The sequence below is a fragment of the Onychostoma macrolepis genome, chromosome 15 (genome assembly GCF_012432095.1).
Source record: "Onychostoma macrolepis isolate SWU-2019 chromosome 15, ASM1243209v1, whole genome shotgun sequence".
NCBI classification, from domain to species: Eukaryota; Metazoa; Chordata; class Actinopteri; order Cypriniformes; family Cyprinidae; genus Onychostoma; species Onychostoma macrolepis.
Genome location: NC_081169.1, coordinates 25,146,819 through 25,156,157, shown reverse-complemented (window position 1 = coordinate 25,156,157; position 9,339 = coordinate 25,146,819). Strand labels below are relative to the sequence as shown.

Here is a 9,339-nt window from a genome sequence, read left to right as displayed (position 1 = left end):
CCAAATATGGTCATTACGGAATCTTCCGGCTGAAGGTGGGTTATACCAGAAGGTTAGTTAAATATTTGTTTCTTCTCACTAAAAATAAAAATATATTTTTATAGTTATAGATTCCTATCTGGGGCTAACCTGGCTAATCTTTTTTTTTTTTCAAAGCAAGGGCCTAATGATTTCCATGCTATGAACCGGAGGGTAACTAACTGTGACAGCTGTGTACAGCATAAGAAATAAAAATAATCTATTTCAAAATGTTTAATTTCTGCGTGTATATATATACATATACAATATATATACATATACAATATATATACATATACAATATATATACATATACAATATATATACATATACAATATATATACATATATACGAATATATAATCCTTTCCCAAAATGTATCAATATGTAAAACGTAGAAAAAAGACAAATGTAGACAGATGTAGTACAGTATCCTCTCTCACCTAGATACTTGATATTAAAGACATAAAAATAGCAGTTCATTATAAAATTTTACGCAAATAAAAGCAATCAGTTTTAGTGAAATATAAAAATGTAAATAATCATTCTTAATACATTTATTGTATTTTAGACAAAATGGAAACAAATATGCAACAATAAATATATTGTTATTATGTTCATTTTATGGTATTTATTAATGTTTGGCATAACAGACAGACAGTTCATGTAAACTTACCTATAAACAGATGCAAACAGGTAAAAGGGGTAAAAAGGTGAGAACCGGGGGCATGCTCCACAAGGAATTTTTTTTTAAAGATATTTGTTTTACATGCTCATATGTAGATACTTCCAGGTATTTTTATAAATATTTTTATTACATTACATGTCCAAACTGTAATTTTACACCAAAAAAACAAACAAACATATTTTTGCAACAGTTTACAAAAATCAAGATTGAATATATTTGGTCAAAATCCCATGTTATAAAATAGGAAGTGCTATGCAGGTTACTTAAGACAATATTGGATGATTAGACCTAAAATGCAAAATGTTTGCCTTCTCTCTCTTCACCGTTTCCACATCTCAAACCTCAATTACATAAAATATTACCCTTTTTAGACAGTTTAGTAAAGAGTAAAGAAAATATTATACAAAACTTGCTAGCAGTTGCCAAGTGGTTATCAGCCTTACTTTTCCAAAACAAATAAGACCAGTCTAACTTTTCATAACTGAATATTAAAATATAATAAAAACACTTTCTCATTGGATCACTTTCTCATTTTGCTCTCAAAAAAATTAATTGTCACCTACAGTTTGCATCTATGCAATACTAAAATTGCACTGCAAAAATCTTATCTTTGCGCATGTCATTATAACAAACAGCATGTTTGTAGCATGCCCTCTCCATGCTACCCTACCTGGCTGTTACGCAGTTCATGACAAATGCAAAAGGTGTTTAAAATGACAACTTTTAAAAAAAAATACTAAAAGAGTGTATGCACTGTGCAAAAACTTTAATGAAGAACAGCAAGCAAAACAACAACAACACACTCAGAACTGAAGTGTGCTTGACGAGTCCAGGCGCTCAGGGTGAGGAGACTGTCATGGTGAAAGATGGCTGGGATTTGGAGACACTGGCAAAAAATGCTGGAACTCGCTGGCAGGCTCCCATGTGTCATCCCAAGTTTAGCCACTGTAAGTATCATAAGCGAAACATATCATTAGAACACAGAACAAAAATAAAGATCATTGTTGGGTTTAATTTAGAGAGTTCACTGACATTTATTAAAAAACATTATTGGATTAGCTGGAAAGGGGCTATGACTTGCAGAATAAGTTGCAGAATACTGAATAAGTTTTAAAATTTCAGCATGTTTTCATGTTGCATTCCAAGCAGATCTGTCAGTTCTACAGACTCGGGGATAAAGATAGTGACTGCATCTTGCTCCCACTGCCATTCATTATTGTTCGCCCCTTCTTCATATTTAATACTGCTCTTCTCTTTCTCATTGCCCTAATCTTCCTCATGCATTTTACCACTAATGTCACTGTTCTATAGTCTTCATTGCAAGACACTACTGGAAACAATTATTGGTGCAAAACCTCAAAAAAATAAGATGCAAGTTTATTAATTTGTGTCTTGATGGATGTATTGTTACATCATCTAGTACAATTGAGACCACAGATCTCATTTGACTGCAATCGGTCCATTGAAAATCATATGTAGAACAGCATTTTCCATCTTAGAAATATTGCTTTTTTTAATGTTTCAGATGCTTAAAAATTATTTTATGCCTTCATGATTCACTACTAATGCATTATTGGGTAAATGTCCTGCTCAATAAATAAGCTTCAGCTAGTTGTGTATGTAGTATTTGAGTACTTAATTAAAACCAAAAATATGGTCACATCAGCCCCATTTTATTGTCAATACACTGGCTGCCTGTCAACTATTTTTTAAATTGTATTAATTACTTAGAAAGCACTGAATTGTCCAGCTCCCATAATCCATTGTGTCCACTTCAATCACCAAATTTTGGGCTCTAACTAAGAACTAGATATCTAAATCCACACAAGGAGGTAGATCATTCTCCTTTTTCTATCAAAAATAATGGTATATTCTTTCAAGAAATTCAGTCACACTCTCTGAGTTTCAGTCCAGACTACTGACCATCACCCTTTCTCTTGCCACAGACATCAATAACAGAAACTTCTATGCTACTTGCAAGACACCATTTTAACTTTGCCAACATCATGTTGGTCACGGAATAGACTACTCAGCATTATAATGGAATGAAAGTGTTAATAAAACACGACTTACCACACAGTGCAAGGCAACCAGTGGTAAGTCAATTCTGCTTTTCCTACACACACACACACACACACACACACACTGTAATTATTATTTGAGCTGTTTAAGCAATTACTGGATAGGGCATAACATAGTTTATTATCTTTAAAGGCCAGAATCAGTCACCAAGACAAGCAAGTAGCCTAATAAAAGACATTTTACCTCATTTATTCTTTCCCCGGTTATTTTATCAAACAGGAAGATCTTCTGTCTACTACATTTTCGGCAAACTTAATGATCAAAAACAAGGAAAGTTTAAGCAATGAGTGTCATGCTTTGTAGTTGAATCTCAAGTTAATAGTTGTCATTTCACTTGTGAGGTGATCTGTGGTCCTGTCCACTTGTGTCCAAGTGACTTTGTCCCTGCTTTTTGTGGATCAAGCTAAATGTACTGGGCTGGGTCTCCAAAAGCCCTCCTAGCTTAAAGGTGCAATAGGTGATTGTCTTCAGAAATATTTATTGTTATGCTGGTTGAAAGTCTCTTCACATCCCGATAGCAATCATTAAGTTAAGTGGTCTAAATGTATTTAATATGTATTTATATAATCTGTGGAAGGCGTAGGCCCAAGAAATGTATGTCCAATCAAACCGCTTGTTCCAAGCGTTTCTATTGGCTTTCCTACCTGCCTGTCAACATGTATTTGCATACCTCTGCACACCCGGTTTGCACAGACAGGATACGTCATCAGCGCGTTCACGTACGCTACGCAAACAGAGCGAGAATGGCAAGCAAACAACCTGACCTTCCTTCCTGGTATTGTAGTACTTTTACTATGAAGTTTTCTCACCGGTTAATGACATGTGATGTATTGTAGTAATGTTGTCTCTGATCGTCTGATCTGTGTACGTTCATGTGTTCAGGGGGCATGGCTTTGGACAGCGATTTGCAGGGAGGGTGGTACGCTCGCTTTCAGTGCTATCAGGCTAAAGTTAGCATTTTCCAAGATCTCCTACTGCACCTTTAAGTCAGTGATTGACATTAACCTCAGCCCTTGGACACTGTCCACTTAAACACAGCTAAATAACTAAAGCACAAATCACTGTGTATTGGCTATGGCTACCAATGACCTGATAACCCGAATAAATTTAATTTGCCTAAAGTCAACTTTGTCTGAGAGCAAATTATATTAATAGTGTGTATTAAGGTATACCACGGCAAAACAAAACGTACCTTTTCTTTTCTTCTTCACATTTGGCCCCTCCTGACTCAAGGACTGGAAGATGGAAGAGGCAGCAGGTGGAGGACAAGACTGTGGAAGGGAGAGATCTGTGGGGATAAGAGATGGAGGAGAGACAGAGGTGGCAGAAGGTGCTGGTGAACAGATTGAGGTTTTTGTCCTTTTCTTCCTCTGTTGCAAAGACTTAGAGCAATTATGCGCCCAACATTTCTGCTTTTCTTGACAGATTGCCCCCACTGGCTATCCAGTGACACCACTTTGTCATTTATTTTTTGTTTAGTGGACAGACTTCCAAAGCAGACATAACAACTTTTCCTGCTTGCCTGATTAGGAGTCTGGCAAGATGGGCAGGGCCGGAATTTGGGCCTCATCATAACTTGACAAGAAATATAAAGAAGAAATATACAAAAAAAAAAAAAAAAAAAAACAGACAGACAATGTGTTAAAATAGAGTTTTTGTAGGACCTATTGAGAGAAACAGAAAGATGGACAGATAGAACAATGTAAATAGAGAGAGAGATAGAGCGAGCTACAGAGAGACGAGTACAGGTTAACAAGACAGACGTGGCTCTTAAAAGTGCCTTTGGTTTGTGTGTGTGTGTGTGTGTGTGTGTGTGTGTGTGTGGAGGGAGGTTAAAATAAAGGAGAATGTTGGAAGCTGGCAAATTTGAAGGACCTGATAAGAGAGGAAAAAAAAATATTGAACTCCTTACATTTTTACCAGTATTTTCTTCGTCAGTGTTGGCAGATTGGGCAGTTTTGAGTTGTACTACGTGGATAAAATGGGCTTGGACAGGTGGCATTTTGATATTTCTGTTGTACTCTTTTATTTCTTTAAGGCAAATGACAGACATGGAAAATGAGAGAACACTTAATTTGCTTTATTATGCCATTTGATGAGCAAATGTTATTGTTGTAGTTATGAATTAATTTGTATAGTTTATTATTGGTAAGATTTGTGTGTTTACTATATAATTTTGTGTGGATTTTGATCAATTACTGGAAAACACACCAATCTGGCAACACTGTTCTTCATCTGAACATTTATAAATGGCTAAAGTGTTGTGATCGAGCTAACTTACTGTAATATGGGTAACTGAACACACATCATAATTACAAATCATACAATCTCCTATATTATCCTGCATGATTATATGTGAAAAAATAAACAAGCTTGAATTTAATTAGCTAACGTTAGCCGACTACACATTTGGTGCAGCACGTTATATTTTATAATATCTGCTGTCATTTACTGCATCATGAAACTGCTACCTTGCAATTCTTAAGGTTCTAAACACAACTTCTTGATCTGATTATACAGTTTTGTACCGTAAATTTAAGGATTGTTCCCATCTGTATTAATTAACTGTTCTACTTACCGAGCGGAAATCGCAGTGGACCTTGGGATCGCGCCTTGCAATGACGTCAGCATCACTGATTGATTGACTTATTAATAAATAAATAGAAATAATAAATAATAAATCAATCAATCAAACAAACAAACAAACAAATACATAAATAAATAAATAAATAAATAAATAAATAAATAATAGGTTGATTGCATCGCATTGCGCTGATTAATCACTGATTAACCAAACATAATCACACCACATTAAATACGTTTATCATCATCAACAAGGAATTTACCAGCATTACCGAGGAATTGTTAAAGTCACCGCTGAACGCTGTTTCGAGTGGTTTTAAAATAAAAAATCAGTTAAATCTGATCTGTGTACGTTCATGTGTTCAGGGGCATGGCTTTGGTCACATCAGCCCCATTTTATTGTCAATACACTGGCTGCCTGTCAACTATTTTTTAAATTGTATTAATTACTTAGAAAGCACTGAATTGTCCAGCTCCCATAATCCATTGTGTCCACTTCAATCACCAAATTTTGGGCTCTAACTAAGAACTAGATATCTAAATCCACACAAGGAGGTAGATCATTCTCCTTTTTCTATCAAAAATAATGGTATATTCTTTCAAGAAATTCAGTCACACTCTCTGAGTTTCAGTCCAGACTACTGACCATCACCCTTTCTCTTGCCACAGACATCAATAACAGAAACTTCTATGCTACTTGCAAGACACCATTTTAACTTTGCCAACATCATGTTGGTCACGGAATAGACTACTCAGCATTATAATGGAATGAAAGTGTTAATAAAACACGACTTACCACACAGTGCAAGGCAACCAGTGGTAAGTCAATTCTGCTTTTCCCTACACACACACACACACACACACACACTGTAATTATTATTTGAGCTGTTTAAGCAATTACTGGATAGGGCATAACATAGTTTATTATCTTTAAAGGCCAGAATCAGTCACCAAGACAAGCAAGTAGCCTAATAAAAGACATTTTACCTCATTTATTCTTTCCCCGGTTATTTTATCAAACAGGAAGATCTTCTGTCTACTACATTTTCGGCAAACTTAATGATCAAAAACAAGGAAAGTTTAAGCAATGAGTGTCATGCTTTGTAGTTGAATCTCAAGTTAATAGTTGTCATTTCACTTGTGAGGTGATCTGTGGTCCTGTCCACTTGTGTCCAAGTGACTTTGTCCCTGCTTTTTGTGGATCAAGCTAAATGTACTGGGCTGGGTCTCCAAAAGCCCTCCTAGCTTAAAGGTGCAATAGGTGATTGTCTTCAGAAATATTTATTGTTATGCTGGTTGAAAGTCTCTTCACATCCCGATAGCAATCATTAAGTTAAGTGGTCTAAATGTATTTAATATGTATTTATATAATCTGTGGAAGGCGTAGGCCCAAGAAATGTATGTCCAATCAAACCGCTTGTTCCAAGCGTTTCTATTGGCTTTCCTACCTGCCTGTCAACATGTATTTGCATACCTCTGCACACCGGTTTGCGCAGACAGGATACGTCATCAGCGCGTTCACGTACGCTACGCAAACAGAGCGAGAATGGCAAGCAAACAACCTGACCTTCCTTCCTGGTATTGTAGTACTTTTACTATGAAGTTTTCTCACGGTTAATGACATGTGATGTATTGTAGTAATGTTGTCTCTGATCGTCTGATCTGTATGCGTTCATGTGTTCAGGGGCATGGCTTTGGACAGCGATTTGCAGGAGGGTGGTACGCCGCTTTCAGTGCTATCAGGCTAAAGTTAGCATTTTCCAAGATCTCCTACTGCACCTTTAAGTCAGTGATTGACATTAACCTCAGCCCTTGGACACTGTCCACTTAAACACAGCTAAATAACTAAAGCACAAATCACTGTGTATTGGCTATGGCTACCAATGACCTGATGACCCGAATAAATTTAATTTGCCTAAAGTCAACTTTGTCTGAGAGCAAATTATATTAATAGTGTGTATTAAGGTATACCACGGCAAAACAAAACGTACCTTTTCTTTTCTTCTTCACATTTGGCCCCTCCTGACTCAAGGACTGGAAGATGGAAGAGGCAGCAGGTGGAAGACAAGACTGTGGAAGGGAGAGATCTGTGGGGATAAGAGATGGAGGAGAGACAGAGGTGGCAGAAGGTGCTGGTGAACAGATTGAGGTTTTGTCCTTTTCTTCCTCTGTTGCAAAGACTTAGAGCAATTATGCGCCCAACATTTCTGCTTTTCTTGACAGATTGCCCCCACTGGCTATCCAGTGACACCACTTTGTCATTTATTTTTTGTTTAGTGGACAGACTTCCAAAGCAGACATAACAACTTTTCCTGCTTGCCTGATTAGGAGTCTGGCAAGATGGGCCGGGCCGGAATTTGGGCCTCATCATAACTTGACAAGAAATATAAAGAAGAAATATACAAAAAAAAAAAAAAAAAACAGACAGACAATGTGTTAAAATATAGTTTTTGTAGGACCTATTGAGAGAGACAGAAAGATGGACAGATAGAACAATGTAAATAGAGAGAGAGATAGAGCGAGCTACAGAGAGACAAGTACAGGTTAACAAGACAGACGTGGCTCTTAAAAGTGCCTTTGGTTTGTGTGTGTGTGTGTGTGTGTGTGTGTGTGTGGAGGGAGGTTAAAATAAAGGAGAATGTTGGAAGCTGGCAAATTTGAAGGACCTGATAAGAGAGGAAAAAAATATTGAACTCCTTACATTTTTACCAGTATTTTCTTCGTCAGTGTTGGCAGATTGGGCAGTTTTGAGTTGTACTACGTCGATAAAATGGGCTTGGACAGGTGGCATTTTGATATTTCTGTTGTACTCTTTTATTTCTTTAAGGCAAATGACAGACATGGAAAATGAGAGAACACTTAATTTGCTTTATTATGCCATTTGATGAGCAAATGTTATTGTTGTAGTTATGAATTAATTTGTATAGTTTATTATTGGTAAGATTTGTGTGTTTACTATATAATTTTGTGTGGATTTTGATCAGTTACTGGAAAACACACCAATCTGGCAACACTGTTCTTCATCTGAACATTTATAAATGGCTAAAGTGTTGTGATCGAGCTAACTTACTGTAATATGGGTAACTGAACACACATCATAATTACAAATCATACAATCTCCTATATTATCCTGCATGATTATATGTGAAAAAAATAAACAAGCTTGAATCTAATTAGCTAACGTTAGCCGACTACACATTTGGTGCAGCACGTTATAATTTTATAATATCTGCTGTCATTTACTGCATCGCGAAACTGCTACCTTGCAATTCTTAAGGTTCTAAACACAACTTCTTGATCTGATTATACAGTTTTTGTACCGTAAATTTAAGGATTGTTCCCATCTGTATTAATTAACTGTTCTACTTACCGAGCGGGAAATCGCAGTGGACCTTGGGATCGCGCCTTGCAATGACGTCAGCATCACTGATTGATTGACTTATTAATAAATAAATAGAAATAATAAATAATAAATCAATCAATCAAACAAACAAACAAACAAACAAATACATAAATAAATAAATAAATAAATAGATAAATAAATAAATAATAGGTTGATTGCATCGCATTGCGCTGATTAATCACTGATTAACCAAACATAATCACACCACAGTAAATACGTTTATCATCATCAACAAGGAATTTACCAGCATTACCGAGGAATTGTTAAAGTCACCGCTGAACGCTGTTTCGAGTGGTTTTTAAAATAAAAAAATCAGTTAAATATGACCTGGGGGACGCCAATCGACTCGCCGTGCCATAACTAATTTATTGCAGCCTTTTCTTTTTTATTCCTATTTATCATAGTCTCGAGTCCCGTACACACTGCGGTCTGCTTTCCTGCACTCAAATGTCAACGCCGCCGGTTCCGGTCAGAAGTCTATGGGAATCCCTGCAAGTTAAAACATGACGCCAAAGGGATCCTGACCAAGCTTCAATATGTGACGAGTTGGGAGTGAGAATGTGTTG

At 36.4% G+C, this 9,339-nt stretch overlaps 1 long non-coding RNA gene across 1 annotated transcript; it reads right to left on the bottom strand.

The window, feature by feature from the left end:
• Positions 1-706: 706 nt before the first annotated feature.
• On the bottom strand, positions 707-8,809 carry LOC131554111 (uncharacterized). The gene is made up of 4 exons (XR_009274337.1): positions 8,741-8,809; positions 7,362-8,036; positions 6,167-6,425; positions 707-1,650 (listed from the first exon to the last, which is right to left on the bottom strand). It is a non-coding gene; the product is annotated as an uncharacterized LOC131554111 (long non-coding RNA).
• Positions 8,810-9,339: the final 530 nt, after the last annotated feature.